This window comes from Protopterus annectens, chromosome 1.part0, assembly GCF_019279795.1.
Source record: "Protopterus annectens isolate FY-2018-M chromosome 1.part0, PAN1.0, whole genome shotgun sequence".
Lineage (NCBI taxonomy): Eukaryota > Metazoa > Chordata > Ceratodontiformes > Protopteridae > Protopterus > Protopterus annectens.
Window position 1 is genome coordinate 696,881,410 of NC_056725.1, and position 21,519 is coordinate 696,902,928.

Below are 21,519 nucleotides of genomic sequence, written 5' to 3' on the forward strand. Positions count from 1 at the left end.
GTTTGAAAGTGAACTAAGTAATTCCTCAAGGATATGGGAATTCTTTCCAGGGGGAAGGTACAAACAAATTATATATATAGATTTATTGTTGTTAATTAGCAGTTTGATAGCTAAAATTTCGGCTTTGGAGTCTAGAGGTGGTAGTTCATTATAGAGAGTAACTTGAAGATTAGATTTATAGATAATGGCTATTCCTCCGCCTTTCTTCTTTATGTGGTCACATCTCAGTATGTTAAAGCCAGGAGGAATGATTTCTTGGTCTTTAGTAGAGGGTTTTAGCCAAGTTTCTGTGAGACATAGGATATCAAATGAGTGTAAGTCTAGGAGGGAATGGAGGTGGTGAGTTTTATTATTTAAGCTCCTAATGTTAAGGTGAGCTATTAGTAGGAGTTGGTTGAATTAGTACAGGATGGAGGTATTGTAGTGGGCATATTACTTGGACTTACATTAATGTTGGTAATAGGACCTGGATTGGGATGGATGTCACCATGTAGGAGGAGGTTCCTTTGTGAACAAAGTTTGGATTTAGAGCTCTTGGGAATGATATATGGGTACCTTTTATTTAAGTAGTATGAAGTATGAGATGATCTATGGTATCTGGGTAGTAGAAAGTTGAAGGAACAGGTTATATTACTATGATTGAGGGTTTTCTGCGAAGAGGTAGGTAAAGTTTGTTGGAGGTGAAGGTTTTGTTCATATAGAGTAATCATTTCAAGGAAGGTGATGTAATAAGGTATAACTAGGAAGGTTAATGTAGAGGTGAAGAGTAAGATATGTGTAAACAAAGATTTGAGTGTAAGAGGCATGGTAATTAGTGAATAATGGGTGGATGTAGGTAGTATTATAGTGTAAGTTAGAATACCAGTAGAGAGTTGATATATGGAGAGAGGCAAAGAGGGAGGAAGGAGAAAGGTGGAAGAGAATTATTAGAATGGAAGAGGATTGGTAGGGAGAGAAAGGGGGAGTGTCTAGTGAGGTATAAGTTGAGGACCCCTGGGGGTGGGTGGGAATTGGGGGTAGGGAGGGGAGCGGAGCGGGGCACACACAAGTAAGGTGAGACCAGAGGGAGAGAAACAATCAGTAAGGTAGAGGACCAGGGCAGGAGACAGAAGAGCAGTAAATAAGGTTGAGATTATGCAGGGGTTGTGGGAGTAGTATAAGAGAGGAGAGAGAAAGAAGTGAAACCAGTACAGGGAGGAAAGGATAGGTGGATTAGTCAGGGAGAAGGGGTTAATGGGGAGTAGGGAGAGGACCGTGGAGCAGGCAATATAGACAGGACTCTGCAGGAATGGTAGAAGGGGATATATAGTGAAGGGCAGACCTGCAGGCAGAACAATAAAGAAATGAGGTAGGGAGAGAGACTAGGTTGTCTACAGGGGAAAGAAGACGATAGACCCCTATTTGTTTAGGTTTAGGGTAACCTTGGGAGGAGAATACAGGAGTTAGGGAAAGGGAAGGGCAGATAATGGAGTAGGGAGCAGTTATAAGGCTAATGTAAGATAGGGAAGGAGCTACAGGGACACGGAGATGGGCTGTAGTAAGGGGTAGGGGAGCAGATGGAGGGGTTATGGCTGCTGATGGCTGCTAACAGAGTCAGGCAGTGGTGTAATACATCAACATAAAGTAATGTATTATCAAAACAATAATACTTATGGAGAAAGTAAGAAACACTGAGACATACAGAGCAGATTACTGTGGCTTTTGTCCGGGGAGGTAACCCAGTTGAATACTACCCCAGGCAGGAATTGGAGGGTGGATAAGGAAGGTCTTAGGATTCCAAGTAGGTCACTTCAGTCTTTCAGAAATATGAGAAAAAGCCTTAGACCAGCTGGTAGGAAAAAAAAAAATATATGAAAAATAAATGGGCAGTATATAAAAACAATGACTGTAGATTAGGCAGGTGAAAATGCTCTTAAAACACTGTACACATTAACACTCTAAGCAGGTTGTAGGTGAGACAAAATAACATAGGCTCAATCAAGCCAGAAAACAGTCAAACATTTCAGCAAACCCATCAGCGTAATTACAGTATAGTGTTAGGCAATAAAAGTTACAAGTTGCCATACAGTGAGGAAACACAATTCACGGGCTTATAACATAAATAGTAGCTATTACAGAGAACAAGTGCATATTACAATATAATGTAATGACCTTCCCCAAAACAAGTTCAGGGGCCTAGCATGCAGGATCCAAGATGGAGATGAAAGTTTCAGCGGGAAATCCAACACTCAGAGAGAGCCCACTATCCTTAAGTAAAGGACACATGTAGCTGCAGGTGAAATAAACGCTAATCCTGGGAGTTATAGCGAAAATAGCTGGCGCTTTGGGCAAGGTTAAAACAAAATTTGGTAACTAAACATACAAGGTGATAGAGGGACAGAATTGCTATAAAAAGCCAATATTCCCCTAATAATAGCTCAGCGCTACATCGGCAAGTAAAGCTATCCTTTATTGGAGTGCCGGATGTACGGCAATACAAAAGTTAAAAACTAAGCCTTTAAACCACTGCGAATAGCACAGCACTAATGATTAAGCAAGGCGACTTAGTTGGGTAGCAGGTACAGCAAAGAGGCTTGATATCATTAGCACTAACTATCAGCAGGCAAGCTAACTGAGGGATATACAACACTGAGGGTTCTATCATGCAATAAGACTTCACAGTACGCATTAACTACCAGCAGACATTTTACTAAGGGATATACAGCAAAAGGGGGCTCTTAACACTCTATCGGTCACCACAGAGACAAGGATGGAGCTATAATAGTATCAGCACTAAGACCGGGAGTAAAGAATACTTCACAAACCTAAGCAAGCATGAGCAACAATTGCCTAGCCTAGTCGCATCAACAGGTAGGTTACGGCGAATTAGGCAGCAGGAGAGACATTAAAGAGTATTGCAGCAATAAACACCAAACAAAGAGTAACTTTCTAATAAACACCAGACAAATAGTAACTTCCTAGTACATAACAGAATGCTAATCTAAACACTAGACTACTATAACGACGAAACTCAGTAACAGGACATTAGAGAGACAGCAAAAAACATATTATCTGGATCTTACGATACACACCACTGCTCCGTCAGCATCCACGCGCAGAGGGGGAAAAAAAGATGGCGCCTCAAGGGAATTACCCCTATTTACAAGTTCCTGGCCGGAAGTGGAGAGCTAGGGGGAGGATAATCTGTTCAGGGAGAAACCAAGTGGAAAGAGAAAACAAAGCGACAGTGGGAGGTGCCACGGAAAAGAGAGTAACACAGGCAAGCGGCGTGCCACAGGTAGAGATAGGGAAAAGTGAGTTGAGATAAGGGAAAGGTCCAGCGTGGTGTGAAATATGCCAAGTTAAGAAAAGAAAGCATAAGCCAGTTATAATGAGGGCAGAGTATGAGACAGAGCGATAGATAAGATAATAGGGGGGGAGGCAAGATGTTAGATGTGGAAGTACGAGTGAGGAGGAGTGAAAGTAGCTGGTACAGAATAGAGTGAAATAGAAGGACAAAGATAAATAAAAAGATTGGTAAAGCGATATATAGAATAGCCCAGCACACACAAGTAAGGTGAGACCAGAGGGAGAGAAACAATCAGTAAGGTAGAGGACCAGGGCAGGAGACAGAAGAGCAGTAAATAAGGTTGAGATTATGCAGGGGTTGTGGGAGTAGTATAAGAGAGGAGAGAAAAAGAAGTGAAACCAGTACAGGGAGGAAAGGATAGGGTGGATTAGTCAGGGAGAAGGGGTTAATGGGGAGTAGGGAGAGGACCGTGGAGCAGGCAATATAGACAGGACTCTGCAGGAATGGTAGAAGGGGATATATAGTGAAGGGCAGACCTGCAGGCAGAACAATAAAGAAATGAGGTAGGGAGAGAGACTAGGTTGTCTACAGGGGAAAGAAGACGATAGACCCCTATTTGTTTAGGTTTAGGGTAACCTTGGGAGGAGAATACAGGAGTTAGGGAAAGGGGAAGGGCAGATAATGGAGTAGGGAGCAGTTATAAGGCTAATGTAAGATAGGGAAGGAGCTACAGGGACACGGAGATGGGCTGTAGTAAGGGGTAGGGGAGCAGATGGAGGGGTTATGGCTGCTGATGGCTGCTAACAGAGTCAGGCAGTGGTGTAATACATCAACATAAAGTAATGTATTATCAAAACAATAATACTTATGGAGAAAGTAAGAAACACTGAGACATACAGAGCAGATTACTGTGGCTTTTGTCCGGGGAGGTAACCCAGTTGAATACTACCCCAGGCAGGAATTGGAGGGTGGATAAGGAAGGTCTTAGGATTCCAAGTAGGTCACTTCAGTCTTTCAGAAATATGAGAAAAAGCCTTAGACCAGCTGGTAGGAAAAAAAAATATATGAAAAATAAATGAGCAGTATATAAAAACAATGACTGTAGATTAGGCAGGTGAAAATGCTCTTAAAACACTGTACACATTAACACTCTAAGCAGGTTGTAGGTGAGACAAAATAACATAGGCTCAATCAAGCCAGAAAACAGTCAAACATTTCAGCAAACCCATCAGCGTAATTACAGTATAGTGTTAGGCAATAAAAGTTACAAGTTGCCATACAGTGAGGAAACACAATTCACGGGCTTATAACATAAATAGTAGCTATTACAGAGAACAAGTGCATATTACAATATAATGTAATGACCTTCCCAAAACAAGTTCAGGGCCTAGCATGCAGGATCCAAGATGGAGATGAAAGTTTCAGCGGGAAATCCAACACTCAGAGAGAGCCCACTATCCTTAAGTAAAGGACACATGTAGCTGCAGGTGAAATAAACGCCAATCCTGGGAGTTATAGCGAAAATAGCTGGCGCTTTGGGCAAGGTTAAAACAAAATTTGGTAACTAAACATACAAGGTGATAGAGGGACAGAATTGCTATAAAAGCCAATATTCCCTAATAATAGCTCAGCTACATCGGCAAGTAAAGCTATCCTTTATTGGAGTGCGGATGTACGGCAATACAAAAGTTAAAAACTAAGCCTTTAAACCACTGCGAATAGCACAGCACTAATGATTAAGCAAGGCGACTTAGTTGGGTAGCAGGTACAGCAAAGAGGCTTGATATCATTCGCACTAACTATCAGCAGGCAAGCTAACTGAGGGATATACAACACTGAGGGTTCTATCATGCAATAAGACTTCACAGTACGCATTAACTACCAGCAGACATTTTACTAAGGGATATACAGCAAAGGGGGCTCTTAACACTCTATCGGTCACCACAGAGACAAGGATGGAGCTATAATAGTATCAGCACTAAGACCGGGAGTAAAGAATACTTCACAAACCTAAGCAAGCATGAGCAACAATTGCCTAGCCTAGTCGCATCAACAGGTAGGTTACGCTAATTAGGCAGCAGGAGAGACATTAAAGAGTATTGCAGCAATAAACACCAAACAAAGAGTAACTTTCTAATAAACACCAGACAAATAGTAACTTCCTAGTACATAACAGAATGCTAATCTAAACACTAGACTACTATAACGACGAAACTCAGTAACAGGACATTAGAGAGACAGCAAAAAACATATTATCTGGATCTTACGATACACACCACTGCTCTGTCAGCATCCACGCGCAGAGGGGGAAAAAAAAGATGGCGCCTCAAGGGAATTACCCCTATTTACAAGTTCCTGGCCGGAAGTGGAGAGCTAGGGGGAGGATAATCTGTTCAGGGAGAAACCAAGTGGAAAGAGAAAACAAAGCGACAGTGGGAGGTGCCACGGAAAAGAGAGTAACACAGGCAAGCGGCGTGCCACAGGTAGAGATAGGGAAAAGTGAGTTGAGATAAGGGAAAGGTCCAGCGTGGTGTGAAATATGCCAAGTTAAGAAAAGAAAGCATAAGCCAGTTATAATGAGGGCAGAGTATGAGACAGAGCGATAGATAAGATAATAGGGGGGGAGGCAAGATGTTAGATGTGGAATGCAGTGAGGAGGAGTGAAAGTAGCTGGTACAGAATAGAGTGAAATAGAAGGACAAAGATAAATAAAAGATTGGTAAAGCGATATATAGAATAGCCCAGCACACACAAGTAAGGTGAGACCAGAGGGAGAGAAACAATCAGTAAGGTAGAGGACCAGGGCAGGAGACAGAAGAGCAGTAAATAAGGTTGAGATTATGCAGGGGTTGTGGGAGTAGTATAAGAGAGGAGAGAAAAAGAAGTGAAACCAGTACAGGGAGGAAAGGATAGGGTGGATTAGTCAGGGAGAAGGGGTTAATGGGGAGTAGGGAGAGGACCGTGGAGCAGGCAATATAGACAGGACTCTGCAGGAATGGTAGAAGGGGATATATAGTGAAGGGCAGACCTGCAGGCAGAACAATAAAGAAATGAGGTAGGGAGAGAGACTAGGTTGTCTACAGGGGAAAGAAGACGATAGACCCCTATTTGTTTAGGTTTAGGGTAACCTTGGGAGGAGAATACAGGAGTTAGGGAAAGGGGAAGGGCAGATAATGGAGTAGGGAGCAGTTATAAGGCTAATGTAAGATAGGGAAGGAGCTACAGGGACACGGAGATGGGCTGTAGTAAGGGGTAGGGGAGCAGATGGAGGGTTATGGCTGCTGATGGCTGCTAACAGAGTCAGGCAGTGGTGTAATACATCAACATAAAGTAATGTATTATCAAAACAATAATACTTATGGAGAAAGTAAGAAACACTGAGACATACAGAGCAGATTACTGTGGCTTTTGTCCGGGAGGTAACCCAGTTGAATACTACCCCAGGCAGGAATTGGAGGGTGGATAAGGAAGGTCTTAGGATTCCAAGTAGGTCACTTCAGTCTTTCAGAAATATGAGAAAAGCCTTAGACCAGAGAGCAGATTACTGTGGCTTTTGTCCGGGGAGGTAACCCAGTTGAATACTACCCCAGGCAGGAATTGGAGGGTGGATAAGGAAGGTCTTAGGATTCCAAGTAGGTCACTTCAGTCTTTCAGAAATATGAGAAAAAGCCTTAGACCAGAGAGCAGATTACTGTGGCTTTTGTCCGGGGAGGTAACCCAGTTGAATACTACCCCAGGCAGGAATTGGAGGGTGGATAAGGAAGGTCTTAGGATTCCAAGTAGGTCACTTCAGTCTTTCAGAAATATGAGAAAAAGCCTTAGACCAGAGAGCAGATTACTGTGGCTTTTGTCCGGGAGGTAACCCAGTTGAATACTACCCCAGGCAGGAATTGGAGGGTGGATAAGGAAGGTCTTAGGATTCCAAGTAGGTCACTTCAGTCTTTCAGAAATATGAGAAAAAGCCTTAGACCAGCACTGCTCCGTCAGCATCCACGCGCAGAGGGGGAAAAAAAGATCCCCTGTATTTTCTTGTGCTTGACTTACTGTGGTCCTTCTTCCATCTTTTTTTTTTTGGTACAAGTACTATTGCCTCGATATAATTTTACAGCTTAGTAGAGTTTTTTTTTTCTTTCATTTCAGAGCCTGCGGCCACTATATCTGACATCGAAATTGAGGGAGCTCAGTCACAAGACCCTACACCTACAAGTTTACTGAGAATTCTGTCAGTGTTTAAAAGTATATTTATCATGCTGAACTTTGCCGAGTATTACCTTTAATAAGTGAAATACATGCCTATTCTATGACTGAGAGTCTGTGAAAGAGGCCCTTAAGAGTGCATGGATGAAGTTGGTCACTGTCCCCTTTTGCTTGACCAATTAGCTATACTGCATATGCCAGTTATTTCATCTCAGGAAGTTACAACCAACCTGTTTTACTTGCATCTCTTATTAACTGGTTTGCTCTGGCGATAAACTGATCTTGGCTGTAAATTCCACTTGTGACTTATTCCAAAACCCTCCACAAATGAGCTTACTACTTCTAGACATACACTTCTGTTTCTTCTTTACTAGTTCCCTATCTCCATTTAATTTTTAGCCCCATTCCAAACAATCTTATTCCCTCCCATACAGCTTTGCACAGCATCCAACTATAAAAATCACAACCCTCCTAATAGTACCCATCTGTTACACACTTTTCATCTTTTCTTTCCCCAAATAAACCTTCATTTTTTCTTATTTTGACTACATTATACTCTAGCCCTCAATATCCTCTATTCCTTACATTCCAGAGAAGATGCAGAAACTTACCCCTCTTCTTTAACAGGAAACACTTCTCTCCTTAACCATCCTCTTCCAGCTTTCATAATCTACCATGACTGAATCTCCTACTGTCCTGTAACTTGTTTCCTTCTTCAATGCCACTTCTCCACCACTAGGAATCTACAAAATACAGACAGACTTTAGCCACCTAGTGCTTTTATCGAAGGGGATTATGCCCCTGCATTCTATCTCACAGAAATAAAGAAATGAGGTAGGGAGAGAGACTAGGTTGTCTACAGGGGAAAGAAGACGATAGACCCCTATTTGTTTAGGTTTAGGGTAACCTTGGGAGGAGAATACAGGAGTTAGGGAAAGGGGAAGGGCAGATAATGGAGTAGGGAGCAGTTATAAGGCTAATGTAAGATAGGGAAGGAGCTACAGGGACACGGAGATGGGCTGTAGTAAGGGGTAGGGGAGCAGATGGAGGGGTTATGGCTGCTGATGGCTGCTAACAGAGTCAGGCAGTGGTGTAATACATCAACATAAAGTAATGTATTATCAAAACAATAATACTTATGGAGAAAGTAAGAAACACTGAGACATACAGAGCAGATTACTGTGGCTTTTGTCCGGGGAGGTAACCCAGTTGAATACTACCCCAGGCAGGAATTGGAGGGTGGATAAGGAAGGTCTTAGGATTCCAAGTAGGTCACTTCAGTCTTTCAGAAATATGAGAAAAAGCCTTAGACCAGCTGGTAGGAAAAAAAAAATATATGAAAAATAAATGGGCAGTATATAAAAACAATGACTGTAGATTAGGCAGGTGAAAATGCTCTTAAAACACTGTACACATTAACACTCTAAGCAGGTTGTAGGTGAGACAAAATAACATAGGCTCAATCAAGCCAGAAAACAGTCAAACATTTCAGCAAACCCATCAGCGTAATTACAGTATAGTGTTAGGCAATAAAAGTTACAAGTTGCCATACAGTGAGGAAACACAATTCACGGGCTTATAACATAAATAGTAGCTATTACAGAGAACAAGTGCATATTACAATATAATGTAATGACCTTCCCCAAAACAAGTTCAGGGGCCTAGCATGCAGGATCCAAGATGGAGATGAAAGTTTCAGCGGGAAATCCAACACTCAGAGAGAGCCCACTATCCTTAAGTAAAGGACACATGTAGCTGCAGGTGAAATAAACGCTAATCCTGGGAGTTATAGCGAAAATAGCTGGCGCTTTGGGCAAGGTTAAAACAAAATTTGGTAACTAAACATACAAGGTGATAGAGGGACAGAATTGCTATAAAAAGCCAATATTCCCCTAATAATAGCTCAGCGCTACATCGGCAAGTAAAGCTATCCTTTATTGGAGTGCCGGATGTACGGCAATACAAAAGTTAAAAACTAAGCCTTTAAACCACTGCGAATAGCACAGCACTAATGATTAAGCAAGGCGACTTAGTTGGGTAGCAGGTACAGCAAAGAGGCTTGATATCATTCGCACTAACTATCAGCAGGCAAGCTAACTGAGGGATATACAACACTGAGGGTTCTATCATGCAATAAGACTTCACAGTACGCATTAACTACCAGCAGACATTTTACTAAGGGATATACAGCAAAAGGGGGCTCTTAACACTCTATCGGTCACCACAGAGACAAGGATGGAGCTATAATAGTATCAGCACTAAGACCGGGAGTAAAGAATACTTCACAAACCTAAGCAAGCATGAGCAACAATTGCCTAGCCTAGTCGCATCAACAGGTAGGTTACGGCGAATTAGGCAGCAGGAGAGACATTAAAGAGTATTGCAGCAATAAACACCAAACAAAGAGTAACTTTCTAATAAACACCAGACAAATAGTAACTTCCTAGTACATAACAGAATGCTAATCTAAACACTAGACTACTATAACGACGAAACTCAGTAACAGGACATTAGAGACAGCAAAAACATATTATCTGGATCTTACGATACACACCACTGCTCCGTCAGCATCCACGCGCAGAGGGGGAAAAAAGATGGCGCCTCAAGGGAATTACCCCTATTTACAAGTTCCTGGCCGGAAGTGGAGAGCTAGGGGGAGGATAATCTGTTCAGGGAGAAACCAAGTGGAAAGAGAAAACAAAGCGACAGTGGGAGGTGCCACGGAAAAGAGAGTAACACAGGCAAGCGGCGTGCCACAGGTAGAGATAGGGAAAAGTGAGTTGAGATAAGGGAAAGGTCCAGCGTGGTGTGAAATATGCCAAGTTAAGAAAAGAAAGCATAAGCCAGTTATAATGAGGGCAGAGTATGAGACAGAGCGATAGATAAGATAATAGGGGGGGAGGCAAGATGTTAGATGTGGAAGTACGAGTGAGGAGGAGTGAAAGTAGCTGGTACAGAATAGAGTGAAATAGAAGGACAAAGATAAATAAAAAGATTGGTAAAGCGATATATAGAATAGCCCAGCACACACAAGTAAGGTGAGACCAGAGGGAGAAACAATCAGTAAGGTAGAGGACCAGGGCAGGAGACAGAAGAGCAGTAAATAAGGTTGAGATTATGCAGGGGTTGTGGGAGTAGTATAAGAGAGGAGAGAAAAAGAAGTGAAACCAGTACAGGGAGGAAAGGATAGGGTGGATTAGTCAGGAGAAGGAGTTAATGGGGAGTAGGGAGAGGACCGTGGAGCAGGCAATATAGACAGGACTCTGCAGGAATGGTAGAAGGGGATATATAGTGAAGGGCAGACCTGCAGGCAGAACAATAAAGAAATGAGGTAGGGAGAGAGACTAGGTTGTCTACAGGGGAAAGAAGCGATAGACCCCTATTTGTTTAGGTTTAGGGTAACCTTGGGAGGAGAATACAGGAGTTAGGGAAAGGGGAAGGGCAGATAATGGAGTAGGGAGCAGTTATAAGGCTAATGTAAGATAGGGAAGGAGCTACAGGGACACGGAGATGGGCTGTAGTAAGGGGTAGGGGAGCAGATGGAGGGGTTATGGCTGCTGATGGCTGCTAACAGAGTCAGGCAGTGGTGTAATACATCAACATAAAGTAATGTATTATCAAAACAATAATACTTATGGAGAAAGTAAGAAACACTGAGACATACAGAGCAGATTACTGTGGCTTTTGTCCGGGAGGTAACCCAGTTGAATACTACCCCAGGCAGGAATTGGAGGGTGGATAAGGAAGGTCTTAGGATTCCAAGTAGGTCACTTCAGTCTTTCAGAAATATGAGAAAAAGCCTTAGACCAGCTGGTAGGAAAAAAAAAATATATGAAAAATAAATGGGCAGTATATAAAAACAATGACTGTAGATTAGGCAGGTGAAAATGCTCTTAAAACACTGTACACATTAACACTCTAAGCAGGTTGTAGGTGAGACAAAATAACATAGGCTCAATCAAGCCAGAAAACAGTCAAACATTTCAGCAAACCCATCAGCGTAATTACAGTATAGTGTTAGGCAATAAAAGTTACAAGTTGCCATACAGTGAGGAAACACAATTCACGGGCTTATAACATAAATAGTAGCTATTACAGAGAACAAGTGCATATTACAATATAATGTAATGACCTTCCCCAAAACAAGTTCAGGGGCCTAGCATGCAGGATCCAAGATGGAGATGAAAGTTTCAGCGGGAAATCCAACACTCAGAGAGAGCCCACTATCCTTAAGTAAAGGACACATGTAGCTGCAGGTGAAATAAACGCTAATCCTGGGAGTTATAGCGAAAATAGCTGGCGCTTTGGGCAAGGTTAAAACAAAATTTGGTAACTAAACATACAAGGTGATAGAGGGACAGAATTGCTATAAAAGCCAATATTCCCTAATAATAGCTCAGCTACATCGGCAAGTAAAGCTATCCTTTATTGGAGTGCGGATGTACGGCAATACAAAAGTTAAAACTAAGCCTTTAAACCACTGCGAATAGCACAGCACTAATGATTAAGCAAGGCGACTTAGTTGGGTAGCAGGTACAGCAAAGAGGCTTGATATCATTCGCACTAACTATCAGCAGGCAAGCTAACTGAGGGATATACAACACTGAGGGTTCTATCATGCAATAAGACTTCACAGTACGCATTAACTACCAGCAGACATTTTACTAAGGGATATACAGCAAAAGGGGGCTCTTAACACTCTATCGGTCACCACAGAGACAAGGATGGAGCTATAATAGTATCAGCACTAAGACCGGGAGTAAAGAATACTTCACAAACCTAAGCAAGCATCAGCAACAATTGCCTAGCCTAGTCGCATCAACAGGTAGGTTACGGCGAATTAGGCAGCAGGAGAGACATTAAAGAGTATTGCAGCAATAAACACCAAACAAAGAGTAACTTTCTAATAAACACCAGACAAATAGTAACTTCCTAGTACATAACAGAATGCTAATCTAAACACTAGACTACTATAACGACGAAACTCAGTAACAGGACATTAGAGAGACAGCAAAAAACATATTATCTGGATCTTACGATACACACCACTGCTCCGTCAGCATCCACGCGCAGAGGGGGAAAAAAAGATGGCGCCTCAAGGGAATTACCCCTATTTACAAGTTCCTGGCGGAAGTGGAGAGCTAGGGGAGGATAATCTGTTCAGGGAGAAACCAAGTGGAAAGAGAAAACAAAGCGACAGTGGGAGGTGCCACGGAAAAGAGAGTAACACAGGCAAGCGGCGTGCCACAGGTAGAGATAGGGAAAAGTGAGTTGAGATAAGGGAAAGGTCCAGCGTGCTGTGCAATATGCCAAGTTAAGAAAAGAAAGCATAACCCACTTTGAATGAGGGCAGAGTATGAGACAGGCGATAGATAAGATAATAGGGGAGGCAAGATGTTAGATGTGGAAATGCAGTGAGGAGGAGTGAAAGTAGCTGGTACAGAATAGAGTGAAATAGAAGGACAAAGATAAATAAAAGATTGGTAAAGCGATATATAGAATAGCCCAGCACACACAAGTAAGGTGAGACCAGAGGGAGAGAAACAATCAGTAAGGTAGAGGACCAGGGCAGGAGACAGAAGAGCAGTAAATAAGGTTGAGATTATGCAGGGGTTGTGGGAGTAGTATAAGAGAGGAGAGAAAAAGAAGTGAAACCAGTACAGGGAGGAAAGGATAGGGTGGATTAGTCAGGAGAAGGGGTTAATGGGGAGTAGGGAGAGGACCGTGGAGCAGGCAATATAGACAGGACTCTGCAGGAATGGTAGAAGGGGATATATAGTGAAGGGCAGACCTGCAGGCAGAACAATAAAGAAATGAGGTAGGGAGAGAGACTAGGTTGTCTACAGGGGAAAGAAGACGATAGACCCCTATTTGTTTAGGTTTAGGGTAACCTTGGGAGGAGAATACAGGAGTTAGGGAAAGGGGAAGGGCAGATAATGGAGTAGGGAGCAGTTATAAGGCTAATGTAAGATAGGGAAGGAGCTACAGGGACACGGAGATGGGCTGTAGTAAGGGGTAGGGGAGCAGATGGAGGGGTTATGGCTGCTGATGGCTGCTAACAGAGTCAGGCAGTGGTGTAATACATCAACATAAAGTAATGTATTATCAAAACAATAATACTTATGGAGAAAGTAAGAAACACTGAGACATACAGAGCAGATTACTGTGGCTTTTGTCCGGGGAGGTAACCCAGTTGAATACTACCCCAGGCAGGAATTGGAGGGTGGATAAGGAAGGTCTTAGGATTCCAAGTAGGTCACTTCAGTCTTTCAGAAATATGAGAAAAAGCCTTAGACCAGAGAGCAGATTACTGTGGCTTTTGTCCGTGGAGGTAACCCAGTTGAATACTACCCCAGGCAGGAATTGGAGGGTGGATAAGGAAGGTCTTAGGATTCCAAGTAGGTCACTTCAGTCTTTCAGAAATATGAGAAAAAGCCTTAGACCAGAGAGCAGATTACTGTGGCTTTTGTCCGGGGAGGTAACCCAGTTGAATACTACCCCAGGCAGGAATTGGAGGGTGGATAAGGAAGGTCTTAGGATTCCAAGTAGGTCACTTCAGTCTTTCAGAAATATGAGAAAAAGCCTTAGACCAGAGAGCAGATTACTGTGGCTTTTGTCCGGGGAGGTAACCCAGTTGAATACTACCCCAGGCAGGAATTGGAGGGTGGATAAGGAAGGTCTTAGGATTCCAAGTAGGTCACTTCAGTCTTTCAGAAATATGAGAAAAAGCCTTAGACCAGCACTGCTCCGTCAGCATCCACGCGCAGAGGGGGAAAAAAAGATCCCCTGTATTTTCTTGTGCTTGACTTACTGTGGTCCTTCTTCCATCTTTTTTTTTTTGGTACAAGTACTATTGCCTCGATATAATTTTACAGCTTAGTAGAGTTTTTTTTTTCTTTCATTTCAGAGCCTGCGGCCACTATATCTGACATCGAAATTGAGGGAGCTCAGTCACAAGACCCTACACCTACAAGTTTACTGAGAATTCTGTCAGTGTTTAAAAGTATATTTATCATGCTGAACTTTGCCGAGTATTACCTTTAATAAGTGAAATACATGCCTATTCTATGACTGAGAGTCTGTGAAAGAGGCCCTTAAGAGTGCATGGATGAAGTTGGTCACTGTCCCCTTTTGCTTGACCAATTAGCTATACTGCATATGCCAGTTATTTCATCTCAGGAAATTACAACCAACCTGTTTTACTTGCATCTCTTATTAACTGGTTTGCTCTGGCGATAAACTGATCTTGGCTGTAAATTCCACTTGTGACTTATTCCAAAACCCTCCACAAATGAGCTTACTACTTCTAGACATACACTTCTGTTTCTTCTTTACTAGTTCCCTATCTCCATTTAATTTTTAGCCCCATTCCAAACAATCTTATTCCCTCCCATACAGCTTTGCACAGCATCCAACTATAAAAATCACAACCCTCCCTAATAGTACCCATCTGTTACACACTTTTTCATCTTTTCTTTCCCCAAATAAACCTTCATTTTTTCTTATTTTGACTACATTATACTCTAGCCCTCAATATCCCTCTATTCCTTACATTCCAGAGAAGATGCCAGAAACTTACCCCTCTTCTTTAACAGGAAACACTTCTCTCCTTAACCATCCTCTTCCAGCTTTCATAATCTACCATGACTGAATCTCCTACTGTCCTGCAACTTGTTTCCTTCTTCAATGCCACTTCTCCACCACTAGGAATCTACAAAATACAGACTGCTGTGCTTAATTATGCTACTTTCAGTTATCCTCCATTTTTCTCCTACTGTGCCATCCTTCATCTTATCACGACTCAGTATCTCATGACATTTCTCCAACTCTGTCCAAACTTCCTATTTACATCTCCACACATTACTTTGCACCAAACTTATTTAATATCCCCCCTCACCTTTATTCCAAATACAGGCTGATTAATTGCACTTAAATTCAAACCAAAACAAAATTAATTGCAAGAATCCTTTCCAAAAAACAAGTATGCTTAATTCCCCAATATACTAAAATCCTTCTAGGAGGAGATATATACCCTAATCCTAGTCCCACATATCACCTTGAACACAAACAATTTTCTCCCATACACTTCCGTAATCCAACAGCAGCCAGCTCTGGTGATCCAAGTTTTGCTGCAATAAATGTTAGAAGTATAAGAAATAAAACTACTTAACTACATGTCTGGATTATCCAACATAAGCCTGACATTCTCGCTGTAACTGAAACTCGGCATAACTCCTGGATATGATATCATCCATAATGACTGTATAATTATTTAACATTTGTTTTCCAGAATAGTCCGACTGGACAAGTGTCCGTTTTCAGCAGAGTCCTGGGGAGAAAAACTCGATACGTTTACAGAGAGAAGAAAAATTTACAGAAGAGACATTACAGAGTAGTAGCATACAGATTGTAGACTTTACAGCCGCTAGTATACAATAAGAGGATATTCCCCCTTTTGGCTGAAAATACAAGTGTACAAAATATACAATGAGAGTAGATAAGAACCTGGTACAGCATTGCAAGATATTTCACAACTGAATAAGAGTATATAAATGTTTAAGTTTCCATGTATACATTCAAGCAAATATAAATGCACACACACACACACACACACACACACACACACACACACACACACACACACACAAAAGTGCTATTGCTGTAATATTCCCCAGTACCTACCACATTTCCCCTTACAACAAATCAATACCAGCATTCAGTTCAGAGCTTCTTATTGCTTTCCTCAAAATAAAGCATTATAAATAAATATGTATTACTGTCCTTTATATCCCTCCTGGTGACGATACTGCCATACTGGAAGATATTCTACACTAGATATCCACAACATTTACAGAAGCAAAATATATGACTAGATGATGCAAATATCAATTAGTTGGACAAAACTCCCAGACATCTAGCATGAACTTATATGGTTTCACACAGCTAAATAATAGCCCCACACATTATAGCAAGACATATTCTCTATTAGACTGGATCCGAGTATCAGACCCTAGCAAATACTTCACCACAAGTAAATTACTAGACATCTCAAACATCCAGTTAACAGCATATTTATAAAACATGTAACCTTTCCAAATTTAACCCAGAAATGTTCATTACTACACTATCATCTATTAACTGGAACTTCCTAAAAGTCCTCCCCATAGATAATGCTGTAATTGAATTGAATACATCTTTTCTAAATCTCATAAATAGCCTTGCACTTCCTAGAAGCAAGAGACTGAAAACAATGCATTATGGTTATCCAAACCACTCAACCACTCAAAACTGCAATGCAGTTCAACTCTTTTATAGACAGTACAGTGTCTCTAACCAAGGATTCCTCAACATCTAATCCCAACCCTGCCCAACATATCACAAGTACTCTCACCTTCAAACATGTGCCCACATCCTATATAAAAAACTACACTAAAACAAAACTGCAGTGTTATCCCTTACAACCAGCAAAAAATAAGTAATAAAACATAATAGGGAAAACACCAAACACAGGATTCCCAAGAACTTCAAAAAGCCACAGCAGTCCACTCAATGTATATTGAAAAAATAGAACATAGTCTTTTATTCACATCCAAAACTCCATACAATTTAGAGCTTTCATCTACTGCACCCCAGACTTCCATCAGAACCAGTGGGGGACGTACACTGGGAGGAAGTTACACACAGTATTTCCAGATGCAGCTCTTTGCATCAAGTCCAGTTTCCCTTAAGAGCACACATAGACCACAGTCAGTCTGGGGGCTGGTTTATCTCTCTCTTTCTCCAGATCCCTAATATGACTCTCCACTGGTACAGCTATAGAGTTGAGATCTCATTTTATTTATTTTTATTTTTTATTTTACATTTGTTGACCGGGAGGATCCGACTGGATACATGTCCATTTTCAGCGGAGGCCCGGGGAGAAAAGCTCCAAACATAGATACAAAACAATTTGAATCACAGTGAAATATATTTTACATTCAAAGTTAGAACATATTTTGTTCAGATATAATTTATTTAAAAGGAGGAGGATTTAGGATAGTAGGGAGAAATAGGAGAGTAAGGTGTAATGAATGTTAGTATAGTCAAAGGTAAACTACCCCGGATTTAAGCAGTGACAATTCCTTTTTGTACTCAGATATATTTTTAGTTTGGCTTTGAATTGACTTAATGTTGACGTAGATATAATATCATGGGGAAGTTTGTTCCAAATTTTACCTGCAGCATTATTGAGAAGGGAGTCACCAGCAGAGTTACTAGTTTTGAGCGTTTGGATTAGGAGACGGTTGGATGACCTCAATGGACGAGGATTGTTGCATATAGGAAGCAGCATTTTGAGGGAAGGAGGATATTCAGGGTTATACATAATTTTGTGTGTAAGGACTAGTAGGTTGAAAGAAATAAGGGTAGGAAGCTCAGACCAGTTGAGCTTGGCTAAGTTGGTACAATGATGGGTCCTATATGGTGACCCAGTAACAAACCTCGCAATATGATTGTAGCAGTTAGAGAGTTTGTTCATGACAGTTTTGCTTATGTTATGAAGTAAGGGGGACGAGTACAGGAGTGATGAGAGATGAGGAGTCTGGGCAATGGCCATTTTAGCTTGAGGGGTCAGAAAGCTCTTTATTCTATATAAGGAACCTAGTTTCTTATTAATGGTCTTGATCATTTGGTTAACATGTATATCATATTTTAGTTTGTTATCTATGGTTACCCCTAGTAATTTTGTTGAGAGATCTGGAGAAATTATGGTCCCATCTTTAGCTTGGATAGTAAAATTAAAGGGGCAAGACTTTTTTGTTGGGAGAAACAACAACATTTTAGTTTTTTTAGGATTCAGAATCAGGCGATTGGAGAGCCACTGTTCTATTTTGCTAAAAGTGGACTGGGTTGTTGCTTGTAGATCTGAGGAGTTGTGCCAGAACAAATTAACGTAGAATCATCTGCATATTGTATGCAACTGGCATCAGGAATAACTGTATGGAGATCATTGATAAAGATGGAAAATAATAACGGCCCTAAAATAGATCCTTGCGGGACTCCCAATGTATTGGGTAGTAAGTTAGAGAGTTTAGTCTGCCATAAAACTGCTTGTTTTCTACCGGAGAGGTAGGAAACAAACCATTAATACAACAGTATTGTCAAGGCCGAGAGAGGGCAAAGTATTAACTAGAAGTTTATGATCCACCATATCGAAGGCTTTTGACAGATCCAGAAATAGTGCAGATGAGATTTTATTATTATTACGATGGGAGTTTATGGTGTTTGAGAAGACAAGGAGGGCTGAGGTAGTGCTGTGGAGGGGTCTGAAACCATGTTGGTTATCAGTCAATAGATGGTTGACAGTTAGGTGTTGCATGAACTGTTTCTGAACACATTTTTCCATTATTTTTGCTAGAGGAGAGTATAGATATAGGCCTATAGTTTGAGAGATCCGTGGAAGTGCCTCCCTTGTGGAGAGGAATTACATAAGATATCTTCCAGATCTCAGGAATTTTGGCTTCTACTAAGGAACGGTTGATGAGGATTGATACTGGATAAGCAATTACTTCAGCTGTTTTTTGCAAATATTCAGCTGGGAGTTGGTCAGCAGAGAGTGTTGAGGGTTTTAGTTTTTTAATTAATCTACAAATAAATGAGGTTGGTACAGGTTGAAAGGTAAGTAGGGGAATATTATTGGGTGTTCGAGAGTCAGAGGTGTGAGGGCTGGGTGGTAATTGATTAGATAGAGTTTGAATTGTCTCAGTGAAGAAATGGTTAAAACTATTTGAGACATCGACAGAGGTTTTATCAATGAGTAAGGCAGGGACAGGGGTAGTAGTACACCCAGGGTGAAGAAGTTGATTTAGTCCGGCCCAGAATTTTTGTGGGCAGTTTTGGTGGTCAGTTTGTAGTTTACAATAGTATTGTCTTTTATCAAGTAATATTTGCCTTTTGGTTTCATTCCTAAGTTGTCTATATTTAATTTGGTCCAGAGGGAGTTTAGTAGTACGCCAGGCAGACCACGCTTTATTTCTGAGATTAATTTTCTGCCTTGTTTCTTTTGTTAGCCAAGGAACATCTACAGTTTTTGTTTTCTTTGAGCGAATGGGAGCATGAAAATCAAGAATTTCTAGGAATTTTTTGTTAAAGTATAGCACTGCTTCATCTAGGGGTAGATATTTTAGTATTGTCCAGTTACAAGAGGAAAGTTCTAGTTGTAGTTTAGATAAGACCCTTAACCTCATCTGAGTGGCCACATCTGAGTGGCCGAGACCTACAGCACCCTCTCTGTCCAACCAGTGTTTCATGCCCAAGTAGCCGACACACTGAGCTTTGGACACACACACACACATATACCTGGGAAAGGCTGGCATAGGTTTACTAGCTATGCCCCCTTTTGCCCAGACTATAAGGTAGTTATCACTGCCACCAGACATCTCCTTTGGACACCCTTTGTTAAGGGCCTTAATCTTACTGTGTAATATAACTATTAATACAAAGGGTAGTCTGACCAAGAACAAGGCTATTAGGAGTGGCCCACAGTGTCAAATAAATATGCAAGCACCCTCAAAACTTGAATAGCTTGTACAAAGATCAGCCACAATGAAAGGTTTAAATATATTTAATAATAAATATAAGAACAAGAAATACTCAGTATATAATTACAGTAACAATGCAAGACAGTCTCAAAAAAATAAAGAAAAACACCTAAAAATTAAGCTTTGCTATATTCCTGACTGGATCTAAGTGAATTCCTATACCCTAATAACTTACTTACAGCAGCAAGGCAGATGTGTGGTGAATGGATCTTGTCAGGTCCAAGACAGAATACAGAATGTTCTCTCTAAGATACTTCCCAAATATTACTGCTGGGATGACTTCCAGAATGACATCATTGCTTGTCATCTGACTTCATTTCCCAGGCTCAAAACAACCACTGATGTAATCTGGCAGTATTTAGCATCTACTTGTGAAAATACATACAAGGGATTTTCCTCAGTTCTTGGTACATTTCCACATCTCAAGCCTAGTAATTATTTCTTCAAGACCACACAGAGCTCCCTAGTATAGACATTCTGTCTCTTGCTATCATAAAGTAATTTAATTTCAGCTATTTTTCTGATGTTTTGCTGGAATTAAGTTAACCCCGTGTTCCAGTTTCCACTGTTAAAATATATACATTTAAATAGTTACAGTAGTTCATAGGTAGGTACTAAGCTATCTGCCCGAAGGCATTTATAAGCCTAGCCAGAATGTGTTGGCTTTCATCGCCCATTAGTTCCCTGTGCCTCTGTCCAGCAGAGCCACTTGAAGTGATCCCAGGGGTAAACTTTGTTTCCATCCACTCGTCAAGGTTTCTCTTGGAGTGTTAGCGAGGAGCTCTGCCTAATGTAGATTGGAATCCTGTTCAAAAGCATGGGAAGTTTCTGGGACAGGAATCTATCCCCCCCAGCACATCCTATTATTGTTGTGGTGAGGTTTAGATCCCTAGAGCATGTGGCTCGAGGGGATAAGGTTTTCTTTAGGTGGAGCATGCCCATCAATTCTGGGTTGGACATGGCCTTGTATGTCAGGCAGAGATCACCTCCGAGTAGGAGGTATGCAACAGAGTACAGCTGAAGTTTCTTCAGTCGATCTGCATAGGGCATCTGTTTGAGGCCAGTGATCCTCTTGGTGAGGTACTTCTGTGGTCTTTCCAGCTGTTGCAGGTGTCTTGTAAGGTACATCCCAAATAGGGCGCTGTACTCTATGATGGGTCTGAGGAGTGAGGAGTAGAGGGGCACAATGACCTCTTTTGATCTGGATGCAAACCCTTTTGTGATTAGGTGGGCCACATAGAAGGATTTTCTAACCACTTTGGCACGGTGATTATCAAAAGGAGAGATTACTATCTACTTGGGTCCCCAGATCCCTTATTACGTTTTCCGTATTTAGGGGGCTACCACCTATGTTGTAGTTTGTGTGTACTTTGTTTTTTTTTCCAAAGGGGATGACTATGTACTTTTTGGCATTTAGCTTGAGGCCATGATTTTGACACCAGGTATCGGTCTCAG

General features: G+C 41.4%; 1 protein-coding gene and 1 long non-coding RNA gene across 4 annotated transcripts in view; both read right to left on the reverse strand.

Annotated features, from left to right (window-relative positions):
- The window catches only part of BLVRB (biliverdin reductase B), a 464,958-nt gene that overhangs the window by 203,859 nt on the left and 239,580 nt on the right, over positions 1-21,519 (reverse strand). The window lies entirely within an intron of this gene.
- Positions 1,465-6,705, reverse strand: LOC122794138. Its single transcript, XR_006363618.1, has 3 exons — positions 6,678-6,705; positions 4,187-4,333; positions 1,465-1,828 (listed from the first exon to the last, which is right to left on the reverse strand). It is a non-coding gene; the product is annotated as an uncharacterized LOC122794138 (long non-coding RNA).